Raw genomic sequence first — 16,874 nt, 5'->3', positions numbered from 1 at the left:
TCCCACTGCACCTGGGCAAGAAGTGGCAAGGTGGGTGGGGGGAAGGGAGGGCCTGAGGCTGGACAGTGAAAAGAGAGGCTGGGCCTGTGGAGGACATACCTGAGTCTGCGGGAGGGAGTAAAGGAGAAAGCTGCCAGTCTCCTCTTATTTATCACAGACACGAGATACATTCAAAGCCGCCTTTCTCCAGCACTCGGCATTTCGCCTGTCAGACCATCCAGAAGCATAGGGACAGCAACCAAGCCAAGCCTAGGCCCCGTGCCGCCCCCGCCCCGTTGGTCAGTGAAGTCAATTCTCTGACAGGCACGTGAGCTGCTTCTGTTTCCCTGAAGATGGTGGATTGTAGAGATGCTTTCCTCTCCTTTTCCCTGTGCTTCTCCCACCACTGGCAACAAGGCCACAGAATTACTTTGCCTAAAACATAAATCTGGGGGCTTCCCTGGTGGCACAGTGGTTGAGAGTCCGCCTGCCGATACAGGGGACACGGGTTCGTGCCCCGGTCCGGGAAGATCCCACATGCCGCGGAGTGGCTGGGCCCGTGAGCCATGGCCGCTGAGCCTGCGCGTCCGGAGCCTGTGCTCCGCAACGGGAGAGGCCACAACAGTGAGAGACCCGCGTACCGCAAAAAAAAAAAAAAAAAAAAGTATAAAACATAAATCTGACCCTATCACTTTGTGCCCCTCAGAACCTTTCAGCGTTGCCCAGTGACTACAGCAACATTTCTCCAAGTACATTCCTTAGAAGCTTCATTCTTTGGTCACATAAGTTTAGGAAATCCTCTATAGCATACCCATGTTAGAGAATCCAAACACAAAATGACAAATTAAAGGCTCCAAGCAGCAGTCTCTCAGTAAAGGACTTCTTTCATTTTCTTCACTCTGTCAATTCTTTTTTTTTTTTTTTAATTGAAGTATAGTTTTTTTTTTGTTGTTGTTGTTCTGTTTTGTCTTTCTGGCGGCACCTCGCATGGCCTGCGGGATCCTAGTTCCTGACCAGGGATTGAACCTGGGCCCACAGCAGTGGAAGTGCAGAGTCCCGAACACTGGACCGCTAGGGAAATCCCTATTGAAGTATAGTTGATGTACAGTATTATATGTTACAGGTGTACAGTAGAGTGATTCCCAATTTCTAAAGGTTATACTCAATTTATAGTTATTGTAAAATATTGGCTATATTCCGTGTGCTGTGCAATATATCCTTGTAGCTTATTTTATATATAATAGTTTGTACCTCTTAATCCCCTACCCCTACAATGCCCTCCCCCTTCCCTCTCTCCATTGGTAACCACTAGTTTGTTCTCTGTATCTGTGAGTCTGCTTCTTTTTTAATTATATTCACTAGTCTGTTGTATTTTTTAGATTCCACATGTAAGTGATATCATACAGTATTTGTCTTAACCTTATTTGACATTGTAGGCAATGTTTTGGCCTACAAGATAAAGCCCAGATACCTTAACACGGCATCCAAGACCCTTCCACTCTGGCCACGACCCCGCTTTAGAGCCTTTCGAGCCTCACCACCCAGAGTTCTTCCACAGATGCACCCTAGTTCCCACCACACTGACCACACACAAATGCTTTGCACTTTCATTTCTTTGTATTTTGGTTCACATTATTCCCTTTTCCTTCCCTTTTTGTTTTTCCAAATAAAACAAATTTTCGCAGGAGCTCCATGCAGATTATTATTTTATTAATATGAACGACGCATGCTTTTTGAGCACTGACTATGTGCCAGGCTCCCTCCAATCAGCTTTCCCTACTCAGGTCCCTGGCTTCGGTGCTGGAGAAGAATGCTAAGATGCTAAGAATGACTTTGTTGCCTTCTATGCTTTGATAGCCCTTTCCACTCGGCCCCCACAGCCCCTGGTACCAATGAGCCCCCGCTCCATTATCCTAGACCTCTCCCTGGTTTGGGTCTCCAATCAAATTTCCCCTCACCACCTACTTCCCTCTTAGAAAAGAGCTTTGCATCATGTAGTTGACAAGGATGACTGAAACCCCTGAGGTACATTCATTCATTCATTCTACAAATATTGATAAAGCACTGCAGGTTATAAGATAGACGTTGTCCCGCCTTCACCACAGGGCAGGGAAGACAGGCAGGAAACACAGTGTTATGATCAATTCAATAACTGCTAATGTGCAAAGTGTTGCCAAGAAGTGGGGGGAGGGTCCTATGGGAGGGACATACCAAGCACTTAACCTGGTCTGGGTGTCCAGGGAGGGCTTCCTGGAAGAGACAAAGGCCCATACGAGATGGGACAGCATGCAAAAGGCAGATTGAGGTGCCTTTAGGGGCTGCAGTGAGTACAGTAGGTGAGGGTGGCTTTGGAAGAGGCTGGTGAGTAACAGTCTCCTTGAAGACTCAGCTCAGTGACTGGTGTCAAGAGCCCTGGGTTGAATCCTGACTGGGCCATTTCCCCTCTGTGGGGCTTGGTGGGGCGGGTGGGGGAGTTTCTTAACCTCTCTGTTTCCATTTCCCTAGCTGCAAGATGGGGTGTCTTCTCCAACACTTAGCTAAATTTAATAAGCGCTTACTACATGCCAGGCATTTTTCCAAGCACTTTACATGATATAACTAATTTAATCCTCACAATAACCCTAAGAGATAAGGTATTATCACCACTTAGCAGATAATGAAACTGAGTCACTAAATTAACTTGTTGAAGGTGACCAGGCAAGCTGGAAGTGATGGTATCTATCTAATAGGGTTTCCAGAGTTGAAAGAGATAAAGCAGGTAAAGCACTTAAGACAGTGGCTGGTACACAATACAGTCGATCTTCCTTATCTCCAGGTTCTACATCCCCGGATTCAACCAACCTTGGATTGAAAATATTCGAAAAAATATTCCAGAAATTTCCAAAAAGCAAAACTTGAATTTGTCAAACCAGCAACTATTTACATAACTTTTACATTGTATTGACAACTATTTGCATAGCATATACATTGTATTAGGTACTACAAGTAATCTAGAGATGATTTAAAGTACACAAGCGGATGTGCTTAGGTTATGTGCAAAGACTGTGCCATTTTATATAAGGGACTTGAGCATCCTGGAACCAACCCCCCACAGATAGGCAGGACCGTGGTTGCTCAATAACTTTTACTTTTTATTTTGATTTATCCTAAGGCCAGTGGGAAGCCATTAAAAGCTTTAAGTCATTAAGAGGTTTTTATTTTTTTAAAAGAATGGGTCTAAGGAGTCCAGATTAGATGCAGAGAGAGTAGCTAAAAGGCTGTTACAAGGGAGGGAAACACTGGCGGCTAGACCAGGCCTGTGGGAGTTGGGTGATGCATCCTGAAAAGTATTTCCATGGTGGAATCCATACACCTTGGTCATTGATGGCCACTGAGGGTGAAAGAGAGGGAGTGCCAGGTTTCTGGTTGGCCCTGGATGGACAGCGATGCCATTGACGGGAGCCCAGTGTGGGGACAGGTTTGGCGTGTAGACTTGTCTGTTTTGGACAAGTGACATGTAAAGAGAACATGCAAGTGGGGACTTCCCTGGTGGCACAGTGGTTAAGACTCCATGCTGTCAACACAGGGGCCCGGGTTCAATCCCTGGACAGGGAACTAAGATCCCACATGCATGCCACAACTTAGAGTTTGCGTGCCGCAACAAAGGAGCCCGCCTGCTGCAACTAAGACCCGGTGCAACCAAATAAATAAATAAAATATTTTTTAAAACCCCGAAAGAACATGCGAGTGGAGATGGTCAGCAACCACGAGATGCACAAGTTCAAATCCATGACCTACCTGTGCTGCGCTGTAAGAGGCCAGGTCTTTAGAGAATGATGTACCAGCTGCCATTTGCTAACCCTTTACTGTGCCTGACCCGATGCTCATGCTTCACTCTCTCATTAAATCCTCTCCACAGCCCTTGGAGGGGAGCTCTGTTCTTGTCCTCCATTTAGAAAAGTAAAAAATGAGTTCAGGAAGGTTCGATTACTTTCCTGGTGTCAAGTAGGTAGTAGGTAGAGCTGAGTTTCAACCCAGGTTGTCCAGATCCAGAAAAAGAGACGTGAGTCATCTGCAGGCACACAGCAGCTCCACTGTGCTAGTCCACACAGTGTAGACTTGTGCAGCTCAAGTGTGAACAAATGCTGGGGAATCTAGACAGCAAAAGAGAAGGTCCCTATCCCCAAGGATGTCCACTGTACTCCAAGTGCTTCAGAATCCCTTTGTATTCATCATTCCTTCCCACTTCTTCCCATGGTTTCCTACCAGCTCAAGGAAGTCCTAAAGCCAACCTTCCCCCCATGCTCTGGTGCTCAGTCCCTAAGAAAGGACACTTGTGTGGAGGCATTAGACAAAATAGCCTCAATTTTGTCTGCAGACTGGGTCACCCCACCAGCTCTCTGCAGATCTCTTTCTTTCTCCCCATACTGCACTCTCTTGCAGAGAAGGCAGGGAGGCAAATTAGGGGCAAGACAGGACCATCCCCATAGGAAGGGATGGGCAGCCAACACCAGCAAAATCTCCAGTTGGGGGGGTCTGAGCAGGGTCCCCCATCCTCCTTTCTGCTGCAGGTTCCCGCAAGTTGCCCATTTCCCAAGATTGAGCTGGTCCTGGGGCCCAGAAGAGAAGTTGGAATTCTGATCTTCAGTGACAGCTTTCACTCTGGATTTATTTAAATGACTGTGAGTGCAAACATTTTCTTCTAGTTTTGTTTCTGGTATTTTCTTTTCAGTGACCTGACTCATGGTATCTTTTAACTATTTATCTATTGGGATTTTACAGTTTAAAAAATCATTTATACAAGTTCTTTATATAATTTTTAAAAAGGCTTTAAGGGCTTCCCTGGTGGCGCAGTGGTTGGGAGTCCGCCTGCCGATGCAGGGGACCCGGGTTCGTGCCCCGGTCTGGGAAGATCCCACATGCCCGGAGCGGCTGGGCCTGTGAGCCATGGCCGCCGGGTCTGCGTGTCCGGAGCCTGTGCTCCGCAACGGGAGAGGCCACAACAGTGAGAGGCCCGCATACCGCAAAAAAAAAAAAAAAGGCTTTAAAAGTATTTAACACAGTCTTTTTTAGTTTTGTCATCACTTTTTCTTTAAAAATTACACAAGTGATACATGAGTATATCTTGTATGAAATTAAAATTCATATAGTTCAAATAAAGCAAATGTCCCCTTAGCCCACTCCAAATGCTATCAGTTTGTGTATATTCCTCTTCACCACTTCCTAGGTATTTACACACCTAATATATTCACAAAAATATATAGCTTTCTTTTGTGAACATTTTTCTTCTTTATGTGAACATTATGTGAACTAACCGCAACTTGCCTTCTTCACTTAATTATCTCTTAGAGATAATTTTTGTTTTCTTACCATGGCAAAGTTTGACTTATTTATAGAACCAAAAATATTCTCTTTTCCCTTGATTTCTTCCATTTGTTCTAAGCTTAAGAAGTCATGAAAGTGTCTATTTTCTCTTCCTTACAACATTTTTACATTTGATCTTTATTATGATTGTTATTAAGTCCAGATAGAATTTATTTGTTGTATTATGTGAGGTGAGGATATAATTTTTTTTTTCCTAAACTGCCAGCCAGTAGCCCAAAATAATTTTTAAAATAACCTTTTCTGCGCTTCCCTGGTGGCGCAGTGGTTAAGAATCTGCCTGCCAACGCAAGAGACATGGGTTCGAGCCCTGGTCTGGGAGGATCCCACATGCTGCGGAGCAACTTAGCCCGTGCGCCACAACTACTGAAACCCGTGCGCCTACAGCCCGTGCTCTGCAACAAGAGAAGCCACTGCTATGAGAAGCCTGCACACCACAACGAAGAGTAGCCCCCGCTCAGCGCAACTACAGAAAGACTGCATGCAGCAACAAAGACCCAATGCAGCCAAAAATAAAAATAAATAAATTTATTTAAAAAATAATAATAATAACCTTTTCTTTTCCTGATGGTACTTTATTACACATTAAATTAATATGTGTATCATCATCTCATTCTGAGTACCCTATTTTAAGCTACTAAAACAACTATATATTTTTGTCCTAATACCACAGAATTTTAAATGTCACAATTTTCTAATATGTTTTGTGGCTAGATGGTCTTTTCCTTATATCCTTACTCTTTTTTTTTTTTTTTTTTTGGGGCCGGTTTGTCCTTTCGTTTCCTCCTTTTTTCCTTTTCTTTTTTTTTTCCTGTGTCCCCTGCATTGGCAGGCGGACTCCCAACCACTGCGCCACCAGAGAAGCCCTATCCTTACTCTTATTTTACAAAACTTTCTTTGAAATTCTACCTATTTATTCTGCTAAATGAATTTTATAATCTTTTTTGTAAAAGTTTGAAAAAGAATCACATTTGGATTTGCATTAAGCCTGTAAATTAATTTGACCTTTCCATCTTTACATCATTTAGCTTTTGCATCAGGCATAAAGTACATCTCTCCATAGCCAAGTCTTTTCTTTTGGGACTTCCCTGACGGTCCAGTGGTTAAGACTCTGTGCTTCCAATGCTAAGGGACTCGGGTTTGATCCCTGGTGGGGGAACTAAGATCTCATGTGCCATGCGGCCAATGGAAAAAAAAAAAACACACCAAAAAAAAAGTCTTTTACGCCTTAGGAAAAGAAAATGTAGTTTTCTTCATATAGAAAATGCTATATTCTGGATTAGTTTATATAACCCATGCCTCAAAACTTTAGAAGACACACCCTCTTCCCCAGTAAAACCGCCTGAACTCACAACTTTGGGGAACAACATTCTTGATATCTGTCTTAAATTCTTCCTCAATTCATTAAACTAGTATTTATTTCAAGTGCCTGCTATGCCCGAGACCCAGTTCTGTGCAGTAGGGATACAGCAGCAAGAAAAAGTTTTCCTTCTTTTTTTTTTTGGCTGCTCCTCGCAGCTTACAGGATCTTAATTCCCCGACCAGGGGCTGAACCTGGGCCACAGCAGTGAAAGAGCCGAGTCCTAACCACAGGACGCCAGGGAATTCCCAAAACAGTTTTCTTACAATTATCTCAAAATATAACGTTTAATTAAACACACACACACACAATTATCTCAAAATAAAAAGTTTAATTAAAAAAACAAAACAAAATTCTCTCTTCTCAGGAAGCTCGTATTCTAGTGGGGAGAGAAAAAGGGAAACAAGTAAGCAATTAGGCATATGTCACATCAGATGGTGTGAAATGCTGCTGAGAAAAAGTGCAGCTTTGGAAAGCTGGTCAGGGGCAGGCACTCTGTCCACCGCATCTAAGCAGAAGCTGAAGGAGGTGGTTTAGACTTTCTACTTCTGATTCTGTCAGAGAAATTTCTCTATTTTTTTTTTTTCCAAAAAATTATCTCTGAAGTTTTCAAATTTGTCAACAATTTCACATCATACTTTTATATTTTTTAAGTCTATTTTTGACATTTCCACCATTTCACCTTAAGTTGTGTTTGTTTCTGCTTTTTTTCCTTAGTTACATTCGTCCATTGTGTTACTTAGATCTTCTTTTTACAAAAAGAACCAACTCAAGGACGTATGTAATAATTCAACAGTTGTTCTATTTTATTTTTTTCTGTTTCTTTTCCTGATCTCTTCCTTCCTCATCTTTATTTGGGGTTTTTGTTTTTGCACATTTCTAAATTATTTAATGAATATTTTGTTTGTTTAAATTTTTCTGGGTTTAATAATAAAATCATTTTAAAAACTAAACAAAATTTTGAGTGAAGCTTTGCACGCATACTGTTGGTTTTCCTAGGTGTGGTTCTTCTTTGTGTTTTTTTCTAAATTATCACACTCCTTATATATCTATATATCTATAGATATATATATAAAATTAACTGAATCACTGTGCTACACACCTGAAACTAACACGATATTGTAAATCAACTATACTTCAATTAAAAAACAGTTAGATGTGGGACTTCCCTGGTAGTCCAGTGGGTAAGACTCCACACTCCCAATGCAGGGGGCCAGGGTTTGATCCCTGGTTGGGGAGCTAGATCCCACATGCCACAACTAAGAGTTCGCCTACTGCAACTAAAAAAAAAGGATCCCACATGCTGCAGCTAAAGATCCCATGTGCGTCAGCTAGGACCCGGCGCAACCAAAATAAATAAATAAATAAAATTTTAAAAAGTTAGACACACACAAAGAAAACTGTGTTCACACAAAAAATAAAATAAAGGCAGTGAGGCTCACACACACACACACACACACACACAAACCCACTTAATTCCTGACTTCCTCCTTTATCCAAAAGCTATTTTGGAAATTTTAAATACTTAATTTCTAACATTAATTTCTAGTTTTAGCATATTGTGAACAAAGGATGTGATCCATATGACATTTGTACTTCGAATTTATTGGGATTTTCTTTGTGGATGAAACTGTGATCCATTTTTAAAATTATTTTCTGCATCCTGGAAAATAGGCTGAGTAATTTACAGCCTAAGCCAAAAGTCAGTATGTCTTCAGGAACTGGGGAAAAGAACAAAATGTGAACAGGAAGTAAGCTTCAAAGAGGAAGTGATTTTGATACAGAGGGGACAAAGAACTGGTGTTTTTCAGTACCGACTAAAGGCCAGGCACTATGCTAGGCACTTTGCATGTATTATCTTATTTCAAGGTGAGGCAGGATTCTTCAGAGCAGGAAATGGCCCCCCAGGGAGGTTAAGTAACTTCCTAAAGTCTGTTGCCTGCTGACAGCCCCTGTCTCCCTTGCTTTGCTGAGCACGTTCCCACTTTTCTTTCAAGACTCACTTTAAACATCACCTCTTCTAAGGTTTCCCAAAGGGAAGAGTTGGGCACCCCTCTTCTACTCCTGTAAAAGTCATCCCTAGTCATATCTGTCACTCTTGGTTACCTGGGAGACCCTTAAGGATGGACAGCACATTGTGGGTTCTCAATAAATATTTGTTGATGAAGTGAAGAATAAAGGTAAAAAGACCAAAATAAAGGACAAAAAGAGAGTTCCTGTATGAAGAATGAACATGGCAACACCATCACCCTATGGTACTCCTCCCCCTCCCCTGCCAGGCAGGTGATGCCTTCGAGTTTACAAGTAATAATATTGACATTAATAGCTTGTTCTATATGCAGAGTGTTTGCTGTCTACGCAGCATTATCCTACCTGCATTATCTCATTTGGTCTCCAAGAACATAAGTCACCTTAAGCCCCATTTTCTAGGTAGTAAAGCATTTAGAAACTGAGTCTGGCCAAGAGCAAACAGCTTGCAAGTTGCCATAGCCGAGAGCTCCTCAGACTTCACTCAATGCCACATTCAAACTTGGACCCAGGTCCCTCCTGACGCTAAAGCAGACATGCAGACACACTCCTGCGCATGCACACACACACACCTCCCTTGCTGCCTTGGTGGAGAAGACTTTAAATTCCCCTCCTGTCTTGCTCATCATCATGGTTTCACAATGGAGTCTTTCTTCTTCAGACATGTTTAATTAATGCCTTAAAGGAAATTCATGAGAGTGATCCCTGATGTTACATTCTCATTCATTCATCCGTTCTTATGGACAATAAACACTGACTAAACATTTACTGAGCCCCTGTTACGGATGCAGAGCCAGGTACTCTGCTGACCCTGGACACTGAGAGCCAGGTGCAGGCTGAGAAGGACAACTTGGGGGGACCTTCAGGGCGGCTCTGCCCACCGCTTGCAGGCCTGCCTCCTCCTCCCCCACCCTCCCAGTTCCCAAACCACACCCTCTTTTTCTCCCTTCACAAAAAGCCCCATTCACTTTTTGCACAATACACTTTCACAATAGATAGTCTATTCAACCCAGAGCCCAAATCATCAGCAACCAAAATGCTGGTTCCTCTTTCCTCCTAGGTCTTCAAACATTTCCAGGGGAGGAGAAATAATTGCATTCTGTAGTGTAACTTCCTGTTTGCTTGGCTGTTTCTCCTGTGAACTGGAAGATCCTTGAAGGCCTGGCCTGGGTCTTTTCACCGTTGACTGTGGAGTGAATGAGAAACCCAGGTCTTGTTCTCTATATAGGTTATTGTTTAAAATAATATAATCATTATAGAAATTTATCAAATACACTAAGACAAAGAAGAAAATAAAAATCACCTATAATTCCAACAAACACAAATAACTTTTAAACTTGTTTGTTTTTCCTCTCAAGTATTTTATATGTATTTTTCAGGATAAATATATATGTATATACAAAACTGGACAAAAATATAATTGCACATGCAATTTTGTATCTCACTCACTATATCACAAACATTTTCCAGGTCATTAAATATTCTTCGAAAACATGGTTTTTGATAGCTATGCAGTATTATATCAAATGTGCATGCCATAACTTCTTTAAATATTTCCTTGCTGTTGAATACTTGGGTTATTGCTTTCTTCCTTCTGTTCTTTTCCTTTTTTTGGAGGGGTGGTGGTAATTTTTGCCAGCATAAATAACACTTTGATAAACACCCTTAACTCACATCTTTTTAAAAAATATATATTATTTATTTATTTTAGGCTGCATTGGATCTTAGTTGAGGTGCGTGGGCTCTCTAGTTGTGGCTTGTTGGTTTTCTCTTCCCTAGTTGTGGTGCACAGGCTCCAGGCCATGTTGGCTCTATAGTTTGCGGCACAAGGGCTCTAGCTGAGGTGCGCAAGCTCAGTAGTTGTGGCGTGTAGGTTAGGTTACTCCACAGCATGCGGGATCTTAGTTCCCGGACCAGGGATGGAACCTGAGTCCCCTGCATTGTAAGGCAGATTCTTTACCACTGGACCACCAGGGAAGTCCCTTAACTCAAATCTTTGTCCACACTGATGACTCTCCCTCCAATAGATTTCTAGAACTAAAGTTACTAATCAAAAGACATAAACTTTTTTTTTTTTTTTATTGGCTGCTTTGGGTCTTCATTGCTACGCGCAGGCTTTCTCTAGTTGCAGCAAGCGGGGCTACTCTTCGTTGTGGTGAGCAGGCTTCTCACTGCGGTGGCGTCCCTTGTTGCGGAGCATGGGCTCTAGGAGTGCGGGCTTCAGTAGTTGTGCCATGCAGGCTTTAGTAGTTGTGGCTCACGGGCTCTAGAGCGCAGGCTCAGTAGCTGTGGCTCCCAGGCTTAGTTGCTCCGTGGCATGTGGGATCTTCCCGGACCAGGGCTCGAACCTGTCTCCTGCATTGGCAGGCGGATTCTTAACCACTGCACCACCAGGGAAGTCCCATCATTGTGGCTTTTATGTTTTTAATTTTTTTTTTAACTGTTTAGTGAAGCTAGCAGTTTCCTGTTTATGGTAGGTGTCCCATGTTTCTTTTAGCTTATTTTTATTCTTATATTTATGCAAATAAGGCCAGTTAACTTACTGGCCCAAACCATGATGGGAATAAAGCCATGCAACTATGCACCCTTGGTCATAAGGGGGATCAGAGGAGGTGTACCCTGTCATTATTCCTTGAAAAATAATGCACAAATGTCAGATGTTCACCCCATCTATCCACACAGACTTTTGCTTTCTTTGGGTTTTCCCTGCAAACCCTGAGACTTCCTAAATTACTACTACACTTATGAGAATTTTGAGCTGCTGCCCAACACAACTTTTGTGTGACTCCGGTCATTGACTTAGTTCTCGGTGACTCTCCAGTTCTGGGTCCCCCTGCCACAAGCCCATCCTTTCAGGAGCCCTAGGTCCACCTCTGCTCTCTGCAGCCCCATTTAGTTCTGCCCTGGGGTCCTGCATCTTCCATTGGCTGGAATCCAGTGGGGAGGTTTGATACTCAAAATCAAATATTAGACATTGCAAAGTCACTGATGTATATTTTTAATGTTTGTTTGGTTCTGCCAATGAAAGAAACAGATTTTAATAATCATCTGCTAATCTCCCAGCAGTTACTCTGATAAACACGTCAATTGAAACACGGAAGAGCTGTGTTTCATCCCTTTACTCGGCTTACTCGATTCCTCAGATTTTCAGAGATGGATACAAACATTCTGGAAGGCCTGTGACATGAATGCATCCTCCCTCAGGGAAATCATAAGCATGAATAAACCTTAGACTAACAAATCTTCCCTCCGGTTCCAGCTGTGGGGCTGGGGTGGGGGTGGGGAGCAACTGTGGGGCTCCTGAAATGCCCCGGGGACGCCTCCTTTATTGCTTCTGCGTTGGAACAGTTGATTTCTTTCTCTCTAGTGTGAAGTTGGAGGCTTCCTTCCTGGGTTTGAGGAGGTCAGGGGATTTGGCTAAAGGTGGTGGCATCTGACTGTGAGCTTAGGCCCTTGCTAGTACCTCCTAACATTCATTCGCACAGGCTTCACAATTTCCCAAATACAGTATCATGCATTACATGTCATTTATCACCTGCTTTCATTCCTCCCAACAACCCCAGGAGATGGACATTACTGAAGTTACTCAGGTGTCAGAGAAGGCAGTGGGTCACCTGCCTAGACTGGTTCTCACAGGGAGGTGATCTGGGAGAGAAAACAGGGAGGTATGAGGAGGGGATACGCTAAAGAAAAGGAGCAAACAGAGATGCTGAAAGGAACTCCCAAATGGAAACTCTGGCTGCAAATTCGGGCTCAGTCACTCAATAGCTATGACCTTGGAAAACTTTTAAACTTTGCTGTGCCTCAGTCTCCTCAGCTGTAAAATGATGATCAGAATATGACATTGGGAATTCACTGGCAATCCAGTGGTTAAGACTCCGCCCTTCCACTGCCAGGGGCACAGGTTTGATCCCTGGTCGGGGAACTAAAATCCTGCATGCCATGCAGCGCGGCCGGGGGGAAGAATATGATATTTACCTGGCACAAAGGTGACTGTACAGTATGTCTATCACAGTGGGTCCATAAAAGTGAAAAACTGGAAATATCCCACAAGTCCAGCAATTTGTTTAAACAGGTAAGATAAATGCACACCATGGAATAATATTATTTGTTAGGAATGATAATGTGGATGTTTACAAACAAAGAAAGCTATTTGTGACATATTACGGGGTAAAAGTGGTTGCCATTCAGTAGGAATAGCGTTACGTCGTTTTTGTAAATTTTGTTAATATATTTACATGTATAGTCATTCATTTAACAATATTCACTTTGCATAGTTTTATTACTATGTGCATTTTACATGTAGATATGTGGATATAAAACGTCCAAGGACACACACAAAAATATAACGTCTCTACTGGAGTTCTCTTTCAGTTTTGCTTAGCTGGTTATCAAATTCTCTCACAATGAACTTGTGTCATAAAGAAATAATAGAAGCGTTTACAACGCAGGAACTGGAACCCTGGTGTCTGTCTGGATCCAGGGGGCATTTTGTTGGTGCCAAGTTCATCTGCAGGTTGCTTGGAGAATGAGGAACCCAAGCAAAGGACTAAGAGGTTTTGAGAGATTTAATTCAGGCTCTGGAAGAGTCAAAAGTCTCTTTCTCCCCCTCTCTCCTCCCCAGTGTGAACTTCTGTGTCTACTTCTCTTCACTGAGCAAACACAGCCAGGCGCCTGCTCCAAGGGGCCCTCCAGGATTTTACGAGACTGACTCTCTTCTGATTCCTATTTGCTCTTCAGGCAAGCTACACCTCCACTGATCAGGCCAGGCCTTGGTAACCACAGTCTTCACATTCCGGTCCTGTTCCTGAGACGACACACTGGCCGTCTTGGTCAGACGTAGGTATTCCCCAATCCCAGCCACCTGTGGGCACACAGGGTATCCTCTGAAGGAATGCTTCCTCCACAGCCAGCTCATTGCATTTCGGGCATGGTGACTCACTCTAGTTTCAACCCAGAACATAAATCTCATTTCTGGGTTGTAAAGGCACCTCCCTGTCACTCCTTGATCTATAATAACAATGAATAAAAGCTACCATGTATTGGAGCTTACGTGCCAGACACTGAGCTAGGCATGTCTTAAGCCTTTTAAGCCTTGCAGAAACCCTGTGAGTCAAGTGTTTTCACCCCATTTCACAGATGAGAAAACTTATATTCAGAGAGGTCAACTGGCCCAGGGGTATGCAGCAAATAAGCCTGGGAGCTTAAACATAAGACGCTGTCTCTGCAGCCCACTGGTCTTTTTATCCCTATCTTATAAGGAAGGAAACTATAATCACCCAAGTTCATGAAGTTAGCAAGTGGGAGAGGCTAAAATGTGAAGAGTCCCCTGATATCTGGCCCCCTCCCTTACTTACTGCCTGACACACTCCCCACTCTCCCCTGCCCCGCCTTGTGCCCTGACACCAAAGTGTCCCCACTCCCCCACTGTACTCCCCACTGCAGCAAATACTTGGTGGAGGTTCCAAGAAACTGCAAGAATGTGCTCTCTTCCCTTGGGGCCTTTGGACAGGCTGTGCCTTCCTATGAGTTTACCTGGCACAGGCCTACGCATCTAGATGTAACCTCCTCCAGGAGAAGCCATCCCTGACCACCCTAGTCCAAGCACCCTTTTTTTAGGTGCTTCCTTGGTTCATCCTTAACATGTAACATGTGGCATTGTGGTTGCCTGTCTTCTTGTTTCTTCCCCTGCCAGTCTGCAAAGCCTAAGTGAGGACCGCATGTGCCATTGGTTGTTAGGTCCTTAGCACCCAAGCATAGGAGCTGGCACAGAGTAGGTACTCGGTAAGCATTTGTTACGTGAATGCTGGACTGTCAGAGCTGTTTTGCTTTATTTGGAGGCTATAGCTTATGTGCACTAAACAGGATCTAAGATGACAGAAATGTAGCTCCCTGTATATCCCACTAAGAGGGCAAAGTCAGGGGGATGCTCTGGGGTCATCCAGGGCTCAGTGCACTGACATTAAAATCATGGTGTCCTCCTTGCTAAAGCAAGTACCAGGCTACTGTTTTCTCACTCCCAGTCAGAAACAAATCATGTTCTGAGTGACTGGAGTCATTGCTCACAACACCAGGAGCTGGTTTAGAGTGGGGTGAGGGTCAGTGGCCTTGGGGCTCCAGTCTGTAAAGGCCCAGGCCTGCGGGCTGGGGGGAGGGGTGAAGAGTGGCAGGTCCTGTCCCCGGGAGGCTGCAGTCACTGAGGGGGAGAGACAATGAGGCTCAGCATCTGCTCCTAGCTGGGAGAAGGGACCCTCCAGTGAAAAGCCAGGGAGAGCAGGGAAGTGTGGGAGGAATTGATGAGGAGAAGGGGTGGAGCCAAGGAGACGCAGCCGGGAGGAAGGAAGAGAAGGGGAAGGAAGAGAGGAGGGAGGGGAGAGGATCCAGGCTTTCCTTCCTCTCGATGACCTGGTCCTGAGCTGCAGTCTCCTCTGGCATTGTTTCCTGTGGAAACTCTCAGGGCCCATGAAGACTCACGTTTCTCCCCAGCCCCTGGCAGTAGCCCCAGTCCAAGTGCCGGGCATCCAGCAGGTGCTCAATACTTCCTTGGGCAAAAGAGAAATGTGGCCAACTTTGCTCTGGGAACTTTCCCCCTGTTTTCTCCCCACCTCTCTGGAGAAGCAGAAGGTAGAGCAGGTCTTGGGAACACGCGCAGGCGCCCCATGAATAACTGACCCTTCGGGGAGGCTCTACCGCGTCCTGTCCGAGGGCTCGGAGTGGAGACGCGCTTGGAGGTTAGATGCCGAGGGTCGGGTCGGAAGCCGGGGAGGGGCAAGGCTGTGCCAAGCCCCGAGGCCCTGTAGTAAGGCGCCAGGGGCTTGACCCCCGCGCTGCCAACGGCCACGCCTCGGCGCCCCCCAGCAGTGCGTCCTGGGCGAAGGCCCGGGCCGTGGGATTGGCGAGCCCACGAGGGGCCGATCCCAGCGGCTCCTCGGAGCCCCTTCCCCACCCGGGCCCTGGCGCTCGCAGTCCGCACCGCTCCCTCGAGTCTGGACGTCCAGGGCTCTGCAAACAGCTGTTTAAAGGCTTCTTACAGTTTAGTGCTCCGCGGGGATGTTTGTTCCACGCCCATCTGCCTACTTTAAAAATACATAAGTGAAGAACACACCCAGCCTTCCACCTCTGCCTGGGGAGGGGCGGGCTCCGCGGCCCCCGCCCGCACTTCGGAAGGAACCCGCGTCCCCCGCCCCCCAGCCCCGCCGACTCTCCTCTCGGGAGGACGCCCCAAGCTTCCCACGGTGGGGGAAGCTCGCCCCCTTTGTGCCGGGCAGGACCGGGCCCCCCATTTCCATGCGAGGTTCTGATGCTCCCCCTCTCTCCCGCTTCAGTTAATCTTTGTTCCCCTTTTCTGCTGAGGAGAAAAAAAGAGAGAGAAAGAAAAGGAGGAAAAAAGGCGTGACTTGATTTTCAAACGAAACTCCCACAGCAAACAAAACCCTTTTAGAGAAATAAGAAAGGAGGAAGAAGGAAGAAAAGAGGGAAGAAAAAAAAGAGAGAGAGAGAGAAAACCCTCCAGGCTTTCAATTTGAGTGGGAGAGTTGAACCGAAAGAAAGAGAAAGAAAGGAAGAAAAATCCTCTCTGCGGTAGAAAGAGAAAAGAAAACTTGGGCTGACAAGAGGGGGGTGTTGGGAGGTGGAAGGAAGTGAGAAAACAAAAGAGAGATAAAAGGGCTGCTTTTCTGTCTCTCTTCCTCCGCGAGCTGGGTTAGGAGGAGCTGTTTTGCATCCCTTCACGTCAGCCCTGCCTCATTCCCTTCTTCCAGGGAGGGAGAGAGCAAGCGAGCGAGCGAGCGAGAGAGAGAGAGAGAGAGAGAGAGAGAGAGAGGAGAGGGGGAGAGGGAGAGAGAGAGAGGGAGAGAGAGAGAGAGGGAGAGAGGGAGAGAGAGAGAGACAGAGTTGGCTCAGGCTGCTATAACAGAACACCAAAGACTGGGCAGCTCATAAAACAACAGACATTTACCTCTCACAGTCCTGGAGGCTGGGAAGTCCAAGATCAAGGTGCCAGCAGATTCACTGTCGAGTGAAAGCCCACTTCTCACTATTTTCTGGGTGTGACCTCACATGGCAGAAGGCATGATGGAGCTCTCTGGGGCCCCTTTTACAAGGGCACTAATCCCATTCATGAGGGCTCCACCCTCATGACCTATTC

General features: G+C 45.1%; 1 long non-coding RNA gene across 2 annotated transcripts; it reads right to left on the bottom strand.

Annotated features, from left to right (window-relative positions):
* Window positions 1–12,991: 12,991 nt before the first annotated feature.
* LOC112414221 (uncharacterized) lies at window positions 12,992–16,567 on the bottom strand. 2 transcript variants are annotated; one of them, XR_003006106.1, is made up of 2 exons: window positions 15,401–16,567; window positions 12,992–15,270 (listed from the first exon to the last, which is right to left on the bottom strand). It is a non-coding gene; the product is annotated as an uncharacterized LOC112414221 (long non-coding RNA). The 2 variants fall into 2 exon arrangements; XR_003006107.1 differs by having other exon boundaries at window positions 12,992–15,266.
* Between the last annotated feature and the right edge of the window lie 307 nt (window positions 16,568–16,874).

This window comes from Neophocaena asiaeorientalis, unplaced genomic scaffold (genome assembly GCF_003031525.2).
Source record: "Neophocaena asiaeorientalis asiaeorientalis breed wild unplaced genomic scaffold, Neophocaena_asiaeorientalis_V1.1 scaffold346, whole genome shotgun sequence".
In the NCBI taxonomy this organism is placed as follows: Eukaryota; Metazoa; Chordata; class Mammalia; order Artiodactyla; family Phocoenidae; genus Neophocaena; species Neophocaena asiaeorientalis.
This window is presented reverse-complemented; position numbering and strand designations above follow the sequence as displayed.